This window comes from Peromyscus eremicus, chromosome 12 (genome assembly GCF_949786415.1).
Source record: "Peromyscus eremicus chromosome 12, PerEre_H2_v1, whole genome shotgun sequence".
NCBI classification, from domain to species: Eukaryota; Metazoa; Chordata; class Mammalia; order Rodentia; family Cricetidae; genus Peromyscus; species Peromyscus eremicus.
Genome location: NC_081428.1, coordinates 68,420,591 through 68,429,877, shown reverse-complemented (window position 1 = coordinate 68,429,877; position 9,287 = coordinate 68,420,591). Strand labels below are relative to the sequence as shown.

General features: G+C 40.9%; 1 pseudogene; it reads right to left on the bottom strand.

Annotated features, from left to right (window-relative positions):
- Positions 1–8,491: 8,491 nt before the first annotated feature.
- On the bottom strand, positions 8,492–8,835 carry LOC131922957 (cytochrome c oxidase subunit 6B1-like; annotated as a pseudogene).
- Positions 8,836–9,287: the final 452 nt, after the last annotated feature.

Here is a 9,287-nt window from a genome sequence, read left to right as displayed (position 1 = left end):
TATTGAGAAATCAGGCTGACTCAGTGGCCCACTGGAGCTACGAGGACTCGAAGGTTTTACTGCTTTTCTGCCACCTAATTTTCACTCCATTGGCACCAGCAACACTAAGAAGAGTAATCCGACCACCTGGAAATCATGTTATGTACCAACAATTATCACTTCTCTAAACCAATTTTCTGCCTCATGCTCCTCCTCTGAGGAAAGAGTTGGAGAAAGTTTTACGAAAGACCTGTGCTAGCTCTCTTCAAAGGTTTCAAGGACTCTCAAGGACTAGGAGAATTAATCTGTAGCCTTCAGAGTGAGAGGGAGCAATGGAGTTAAGAGAAATCACAGTGGCGTGCGATTACCCATGAAACAGCGAGACTTCAGTCACTGGCTGTCTTGTGAGGAAGTGTGTTCCTACCCAGTGGCAACAGGCAGACAGAAGTTAGATAACACTTAAAGCCAGTATGAGAGCAGCTGAGTCGGGTTCTTGGCTAACAGGTCCTCTAATATTCTCATCAGTTTGAGATTACAGAATAACAGTAAAGAAAACATCTTTACATATTCTTGGCACCAGTGAACATGACATTAAGCCCCGCAAGATCAGGGTAGCAAAATCCCAAGTTTTGAAAGAGTCCCTGGGAAATTCTCTCCAAAGTGTCACAGGCAAAATGCCCAGGGTTGCTCTACCAGTAGGGCAGAATCCAGTACTACCAAATTCTGTGTGCTGAAATCTTTCTTTCACCCCCAAATGCCTGGAGAAGGCGATTCCGTATGGCAGGAAGCTGGGCCGACAATGTACGATGCCGAAGATTAGTTTTGTTCTTTTCAGTTGCTTAATGCCGCGTTTTCCCCTCTCAGCACATACCCAAAGTGAGGCAATAGACAGCGACAGTCATCACAGAAAGTCCAGAGCAAAGGTCGATGGAGTTACCTTTGGATATATAGGTCTGTGAACGCAGAGGACAAGTGCACGGTGAATCACGCCTTGAGACCTGAAACTTGTGTCAAGATTCGGGGAATTACAGAAGTCTTGTTCATTAATCTATTTTGCAATTCTCCACATTTTCTCCCCAAAGGGGTTACTAACAATCTCATGAATAATAATACATTATCAAGTTAATTGGTCTTCTTTTCTGAATCAGACCATAAAGTAAATCAGCCATCATTTATATCTTTCAGTCTCCTGAGAGAGAGAGAGAGAGAGAGAGAGAGAGAGAGAGAGAGAGAGAGAGGAAGAGGAAGAGGAAGAAGAACACACAGAGCATAGAGAATCCTTTTTTTTTTTCCTATCTTTAGTTTCCAATTTTGAATTCAGTTCAGGCAACTTAGGTCTGAAGTGGTCCTTAGAGGTCGTCCAGCTTAGGATAAAGGATGCTTGAGAGTTTGTGGTGATTCAGCAATGCATCCCTTATGATGCAAATCATGTCATATCCTTTCCAGTGCCCATGCTGAAATGTTTGCTTTCTAGGCCCAGCATGACTAGCAGCTGCAGTTTTACAACGTGTACTGCCAAGTACATAAATGCGTGCTTCAGAATGAACTTGGTCAGCCACGCAAGCCACAGATATGCATAGCTAGCCACAGAAACACCTTCAAAATGTTTTCATGGTGTCAGAAATGTAGCTAAAGTACCATCAGAAACTCCAGTGGGAGAGTATAGCCATTAGATGTAAAACAGAGATCAGAAGAGAGTCAAGAGGAGAGAAGAAACTCACCTCCTCCACTCTGAAACTGGTCCTATTGGCTGCACATGCCGACCGCAGTTATACGCCCTGGTGTTTGCTTAATTGGAACCTTGTCACTGATCAGAATGACACATTGGTAGCATGCCTTTTATGTTTATGAGCTATTGTCAGTGCAGCCAACTGGATTATAAAGGTGCTTTGTTCCAGAGACTGTTTTAATTGAGGTATCACTGCAAAGTTGCAGATGGCTTATAAAAATACTGATGAAATTGGAAGGGGAGAGTGTTGAGATATTGGTTCATCACCAACCAAACCCTTCTTCTTCTTCTTTTTAATCTGTCTGGGAGGGATGTACAATCCTAATGTAGGTGGCCAAAACCCACTGGCTTTCGCATGTATTCATGTATACCACAGTGAAACAAATGCAGGGTTCCTCGTGTTAGGAAGAATGCTGCCTCTACTGATAAGATAGTCTTACAGCCTGATGGTGGTGGTGGTGGTGGTGGTGGTGGTGGTGGTGGTGGTGGCGGCGGCGGCGGCTCATGCCTTTAATCCTAGCCCTCGGGAGGCAAAGCCAGGCGGCTCTCTATGAGTTCGAGGCCAGCCTGGTCTACAGAGTGAGATCCAGGACAGGCACCAAAACTATACAGAGAAACCCTGTCTCGAAAAAAAAAAAAACCATTAAAAAAAGAAAATCTTACAATGCACAATAAGTTTGACTAGACCACTTCTACATACAGGTGCCACTCAACTTATATCCTTACTTCTAGATTTATCAGACTACTGCTTTATATATATATATATATATATATATATATATATATAATATGATATATATATCATATATATCATATATATCATATATATATATGATTTAGATATATACCCAAATATGTATATGAATAAGATTTATGCATTGCCCCAAAATGCATGCCATTAAATATTGTTGCTAAAAGTAAATGCATGGGCTGGGCAGTGGTGGCCCACACCTTTAATCCCAGCACTCAGGAGGCAGAGGCAGGCGATTCTCTGTGGGTTTGAAGACAGCCTGGGCTACAGAGTGAGCTCCAGGAAAGGCACCAAAGCTACACAGAGAAGAAACCCTGTCTCAAAAAACCAAAACCAAATCAAACCAAAACAAAGAAACAAACAGAAAAAGAACTGCCCAAGCCAGAAAATTTATTGAAAACAAAATATTTTAAGAATAGAGATTTTTTAAAAAAGTAAATACATGGACTGGAGAGATGGCTCAGCTACTAAGAACATGAGCTGCTTTGCAGAGGTCCTGGGTTCAATTCTCAGCACCCATTTGTCAGTTCACAATCATCTGCAACTCCAGTTCCTCTGGACTCTGCAGCTACTAGGCATGCACATAGTTCACATACATATTTGTAGGTAAAATACCTACAATCATAAGATTATTAAAAAACAAAAAGAAACCAATTAAATACATAGTGAAATAAACATACACCACATGTTACTGTTTTTATTTTATTGATATTTCTAAAGACGTAGAAAAAGAAATATGAACAACATAGCCATAGCAGAGATAGGAGTACATCAATAGGATGTTAGAGTAAGTTTCGATATATACTTGTCACAGAAACATTACATTGAAAGACTTTTATCCATGAAAATAATTTCAAAGTCCAGGTGAGAGATTATATACCTATGGAATACAGAAAAGAGAGTAGTCTAGGGTAGGAATAGCAGTGTTTTACCACCTGTATCACTCATCCTTCAAACTTTTTTAGTATATTCCAACAAAAGATACTTTCATGCCATAATTTCAACCTGAGGTCTCTTCAAACATCCCTAAGGGCTTAGTTTCCAGTGTGATGTTACTGAAAGTAGAACTTACAAGAAGCAAGACCTAAGGGGAAGTCCTAGGTCACTGACAGGGTGCCCTTGAAGGAGATAGTGAGCTATTAATCTCTTTTCCTATCTCTTTCATTTCTTGACCAGCGTGATGTGAGCAGCTGACTCTACCATATGGTCACAGCCATGATATGTTATCTTTATCACAGGCACCAAAGCAATATGGCTTTGTTAAAGGAATGGAAAACTGACTTCTTCCCTCCCATAGAGAAAGTAAAGAAAAGTCAGCATCTAAATCACCAAATAATGAAGACAAGAGCCCCAACTGGGCATCTCTTATCACCAAACAAAGCTTCCAGTATTGGAAACGAGTTGCATCTAGTTGAATTGTTGGCCAAGGGGCCCCCCATGGAAACCCACAAACAACTCAGATTATTTCGCAGGCTGCTGGTTGCTCTCCGCAAATGACAGTTAGGCTTTATTTCTGAAGAAAACACCTATGTAACTAACTCATTGAATATGGAGTAGTCTAGGCCTGCCTGCAGCCTTCATGCCCACTGACTGGTATTCATGATACTGGAAGGTACTCTGTATGCTACCAAAGGAGAAAGGGAAACACCAACCGAGCTATAAACTGTAGCTAGAGTTTTCCTGCCTGGCCCACAGTCAGGACAAATCTTTGTCACCCACCAGTCCCACAGCCGCTCAGACCCAGCCAAGTAAACACAGAGACTTATATTGGTTACAAACTGTATGGCCGTACCAGGCTTCTTGCTAATGGTTCTTACAGCTTAAATTAATCCATTTCTATAAATCTATACCTTGCCATGTGGCTCGTGGCTTACCGGCATCTTCACATGCTGTTTGTCATCATGGCGGCTGTCAGTGTCTCTGACTCAGCCTTCCACTTCCCAGCTTTATTCTCCTCCTTGTCCCGCCTATACTTCCTCCTGCCTGGCTACTGGCCAATCAGTGTTTTATTTACCAACCAATCAGAGCAACACATTTGCCATACAGAACATCCCACAGCAATAAACCCTTCCATCTACAATGCTGACCTTCCTTGAAAACGCACCAGTACAAAAGTGGCACAAAAGTTTATGGGAGTAACCAGTCACTATCTGATCTGAGTTAAGGTCCACTCCATGAGATGGAACCCATCCATGACACTGCTTGGGTTGTCAAGTTCCTGCAAATACATAGCTCAGGGACCCAGGGTAAATCCAGATACTGTCGGTCAGCATCCAACTGTGTGACCCTAGCACCTTACTTGTTTTATAACTTTGGTGAAGGACTGGTTTCCGGAAACTTAAAAGCCAAGCCAGATGTTTTACACCCAGTTTCTAGACCCATTTCAAAGCTAAGATAGTTCTCACAGAGCAAGGTACCATAAGCAGCTCTACGAATCCAAGAAGCAGGCCTGCCTGCCACTAGGTACCGTATCTGGCCGCCACCTGAAGACACAGTCAGTAAACCCATGCACAGTCCCCACAGCCACATCCCCAGAATCTTTGAATCAGTTAATCTGTCCTATTTATGCCACTCTGGAAAGACTAACAAAGTACTTACCTTTTCAAATCACAGATATAAATGTAAGATAGGCAAAATAGGAAGAGAAAGGAATGAAAGCATAAAAATATGAAAAAGAAGTTACCAAAGAAGAAAGACCCATAAATGTGGGGAAGAAAGAGGAAAACAAACTGTTGTCAGAAATAATCAACAAAGCAGGAATAGTAATTCCTTTCTATCAATAGCTATTTAAAATGTAAATGGAGCCGGGCGGTGGTGGCGCATGCCAGGCAGATCTCTGTGAGTTCAAGGCCAGCCTGGACTACCAAATGAGTCCCAGGAAAGGCGCAAAGCTACACAGAGAAACCCTGTCTCGAAAAACCCAAAAAAAAATAAAAAAAATAAAACATAAATGGATTAAATTTTATCATCAAAGATATAGATAAGCTAAATTAAAAGAAAAAGAAAATAAATTCAAAATCCACAGCTTTCAGTAGACCAACTTTAACTTTAAAGATGGGTTGGAAACAGATGTGCCTCATAAATGGTAACCAAAAATGAGTAAGTATGGCTATACTTCTATCATACATCATAGAGGTCAAGCTAAAACTGTCATAAAGAACAAAGAACGTAATTATATATAGGCAGCAATTAAACAAATATCTTATAAAATTAAAAATATATATGTAACTGACATTATGAAGCCTAAATATATAAAGAAATGTTAATATAAATGCAGATAAGAAAAATAACAAAAATACAATCAGTAACAGTAAAGGAATTCAATACCTTTCATTTTTTAAATTTTTTTAAATTTTATATATGTAAGGATTTTGCCTGCACATATGTGGACCATGTGCATGTGTGGTAATGTGGAGGCTCTTCTGTAACTGGAGTTACTAGAGCTACAGATGATTGTGAGCTGCCATGTTAGAGCTGGGAATTGAAACCAGGTTCTCAAAGCAGCAAGTTATTTTAACCACTGACCCATCTCTACAGGCCTCAATAGCTTACTTTCAGAAATTAATAAGATATTCAGAGGGGAAAATCAATGACAAGAGATTGGAACACTATATACTATGAATGTATACAATACTATGTATGGTATAACAGATATATATCTATATTTTTATCTACACTCCCACACACACACACACACATAGTGATAAAAGTAAATGGGTACCCCATCTTGTTCCTTTTGAACACCAGAGCTACCTACTCTGTCCTGAGAGAGTTTTGGGGGCCTACCTCTCCTTCTCATCTCCCTATTGTCAGGGTTGGGGGACACTCTTATCTACCTCATCAGACATCATTTTTAGACACATCCCTCTCACACACACATTCTCAGTGGTGCCAATCTGTCCTGTACCTCTAATGGGAAGGAACCTTCCAAGTCACGGCACCAGATGTTGGTTAAGCAGTGGTGCTCATGGCTGGCCACCGCCCACTGATGGAAGAGAGCACCGGATACTGTGGTGGTAGAAGAATCACGAGCCATGGTTACTTTTTTAGAGCTTTATTAGGAGAGAGAAGGAGAGAGAGTGAGAAAGAGAGAGAGAGAGAGAGAGAGAGAGAGAGAGAGAGAGAGAGAGAGAGAGAGAGAAACAAAGAAACAAAGAAAGACCACGCAGAGGACAGAGGGAATATGGGGGGAGAGAGAGTATGGAAAGAAGGGGCACAGAGAGGGCACGCCCTCTTTTTAGGCTGGGATGCTGTCGCAGGCTGGTAACATAATTAAGGACATAATCCTTACATCCGTGTGTGTGCATGTGTGTGCGGTGTGTGCGTGCGTGTGTGTGTGTGCGTGCGTGCGTGCGTGTGTGTGTGTGTGTGTGTGTGTGTGTGTGTGTCTATGTGTGTGTGTGTGTGTGTGTGTGTAGCTGGGCATTTCAGCTAACAGCAATACTCTTTTCTACTACATGGTATCTCCCAGAAATGCCATATGTACTCTACAAAATGAGTTAAGATTGAAATAACATCACTAACTTTACTACAACACCATTTTGAAACACAAATAATAAGAAAAAAAAGGACATTACAGAGTTCACAAGTAGGTGAAAAACCAAACAACTTGTTCTTGAACTTTCAGTTGATAAAAGGGGAAGAATAAGAAATTAAAATGTCAAAATGAAAAGAAGATACAAATGAAAGATAAAATAAAATATGGGAATGTCTCAGCTCCAACAAAATCTTGTCTAAATAGTGAAAAATATCTCCTTGGAGGAAAGATGTTGAAGAATAAACCCAATGTTAAAACCCAAGGAACAAGAAAAGGATAGACAGGCTAATTCCCCAACTAGCACAAGTCAATCATTTACCGATTTCAAGTAGACGTTCAAGTCAGCACATTTAATTCATGTGAATACAAAAACATGTGCAGAACCTACTAGTAGATGCAACAAGTAACAGCCCATTAAAAGGTTCGTGCAGCACAGAAAAGTAGGATTTATCATGGAGAGGCAAGGATTGTTCAGCACATGAAGTTAGTAAGTGTAGCACAGTATTAACATCATAGTGAGTAGGATAAGTCAAGTTCGGGCTCCGTCTTCTCCACTATCTGGTGATTTAGATTGCCATTGGAGTGCCTTCAGACTTGCATTTATTTTAGGACTAGGTATTATTAGGTTTCCATATGACCCCTTGAATGGCCTTTAGTTTTATTTGTCCCTCCCTGTATCCCCTTCTTTGTCCTAATCTTCCCTCCCTGTTTGATCCCCATATTCTAGTTCTCATCCTGTTCATCCATAACTATCTGTTTCCCTTCCATAGGGAGCACCACCTCTCCCCTCCAGTCCCTTACTTTACACCTAACTTCTGTGCTTATACAGATTGTAGCTTGCTTATCAAAGACTTAGCAGCTACTATCCACATATAAACAAATACACACTGCAATTTTCTTTCTGGGTCTGAGTTATATCACTAAGGAAAACTCTTTTCTTTCTAGCTCCATAAATTTACCCCCAACTTTCATGACTTTGCTTTTTATTAATGACTGAGTAATATTCCATTATAATAAAGTGCCACACTTTCATTATCCATCTAGGTCTTTGACAGACATCTAGGTTGCTTCCAATTTCTGGCTATTTTAAATAAAGCAGTGATGAACAGGGTTGAGCAAGTCACTCTGTTGTAAAATGAAGCATTCTTTGGGTATATGCCCAGGAGTGGTATAGCTGGATCTTGAGGTACATCTATTATCAACTTCTGAGAAACTGCAACACTGATTTGCATAGTGGCTGTACAAGTTTGCACTCCCACCAGCAATGGAGGAATGTTCTTCTTGCTCCACGTCACCAGCATGAGTTGTCATTTGTGTTATTGATCTTAGCCATTCTGACTGTATAAGATGAAATCTTTTTTCTAAACTTTTCCAGTCATTTTTTATTAGTAGTTGCATGATTCAGGGTCCCTGGGCAGGGACCATCATATACCCAGGTCCTCTTTACTATCTGGGGAGAGGGACAGAGAACAGAGGAGAGGTGGGCAGAGCCAGATCAGATCTTCCCAGGAAACATGCCTTCTGCTCTTTGGTCATCCCAGGCTGAGACCCACGATTCGGGACAGAGGGACTTGTACACATGCCGGTATCACTCACACATGGAGACATCACCCCCCTTTGCGTTCATTGCCTTGTCGCAGTGGTGGAAGTCCAGGTAGTTCTGCCAGCAGTTCCTGGTCTGGTTCTGGTTTGGGAAGCAGCTGTCAAAGGGGGCAGTTTTGTAGTTCTCGATTTTAGTCTTGATGTCTTCAGCCATGGTGATGATTCCTAAAGACTGCCCTGGAGCAGCAGTAGTTCAATGTGACCCTTAGCAAAGACGCCAGTGTCAGACGGGAAGTGGAATTCTTAAAATAGCACGCCTTTAATCCCAGCACTTGGGAGGCAGAGCCAGGAGGATCTCTGTGAGTTTGAGGCCAGTCTGGTCTCCAAAGTGAGTTCCAGGAAAGGCGCAAAGCTACACAGAGAAACCCTGTCTCAAAAAACCAAAAAAAAAAAAAAAAAAAAAAAGGTTCTGATTTTCATTTTCCCGATGGCTAAGTAGGTAGAATATTTCTTTAAGTGTTTCTTAGCCATTTGAGTTTCCTCTTTTGACAGTATTCTATTTAGATTTGTATCATAATTTTAATCACATTGTTTTCTTGAAGTCAAATTTTTTGAGTTATTCTTATATTTTAGATATTAGCCCTCTTTCCCACGTATAGTTCATAAAAAGTTTTTTCCCATTTTGTAGGCTGTCACTTTGTCCAATTGATGGTGTCCTTCGCCATATAGAAGATTTTCAGTTTTGTGAG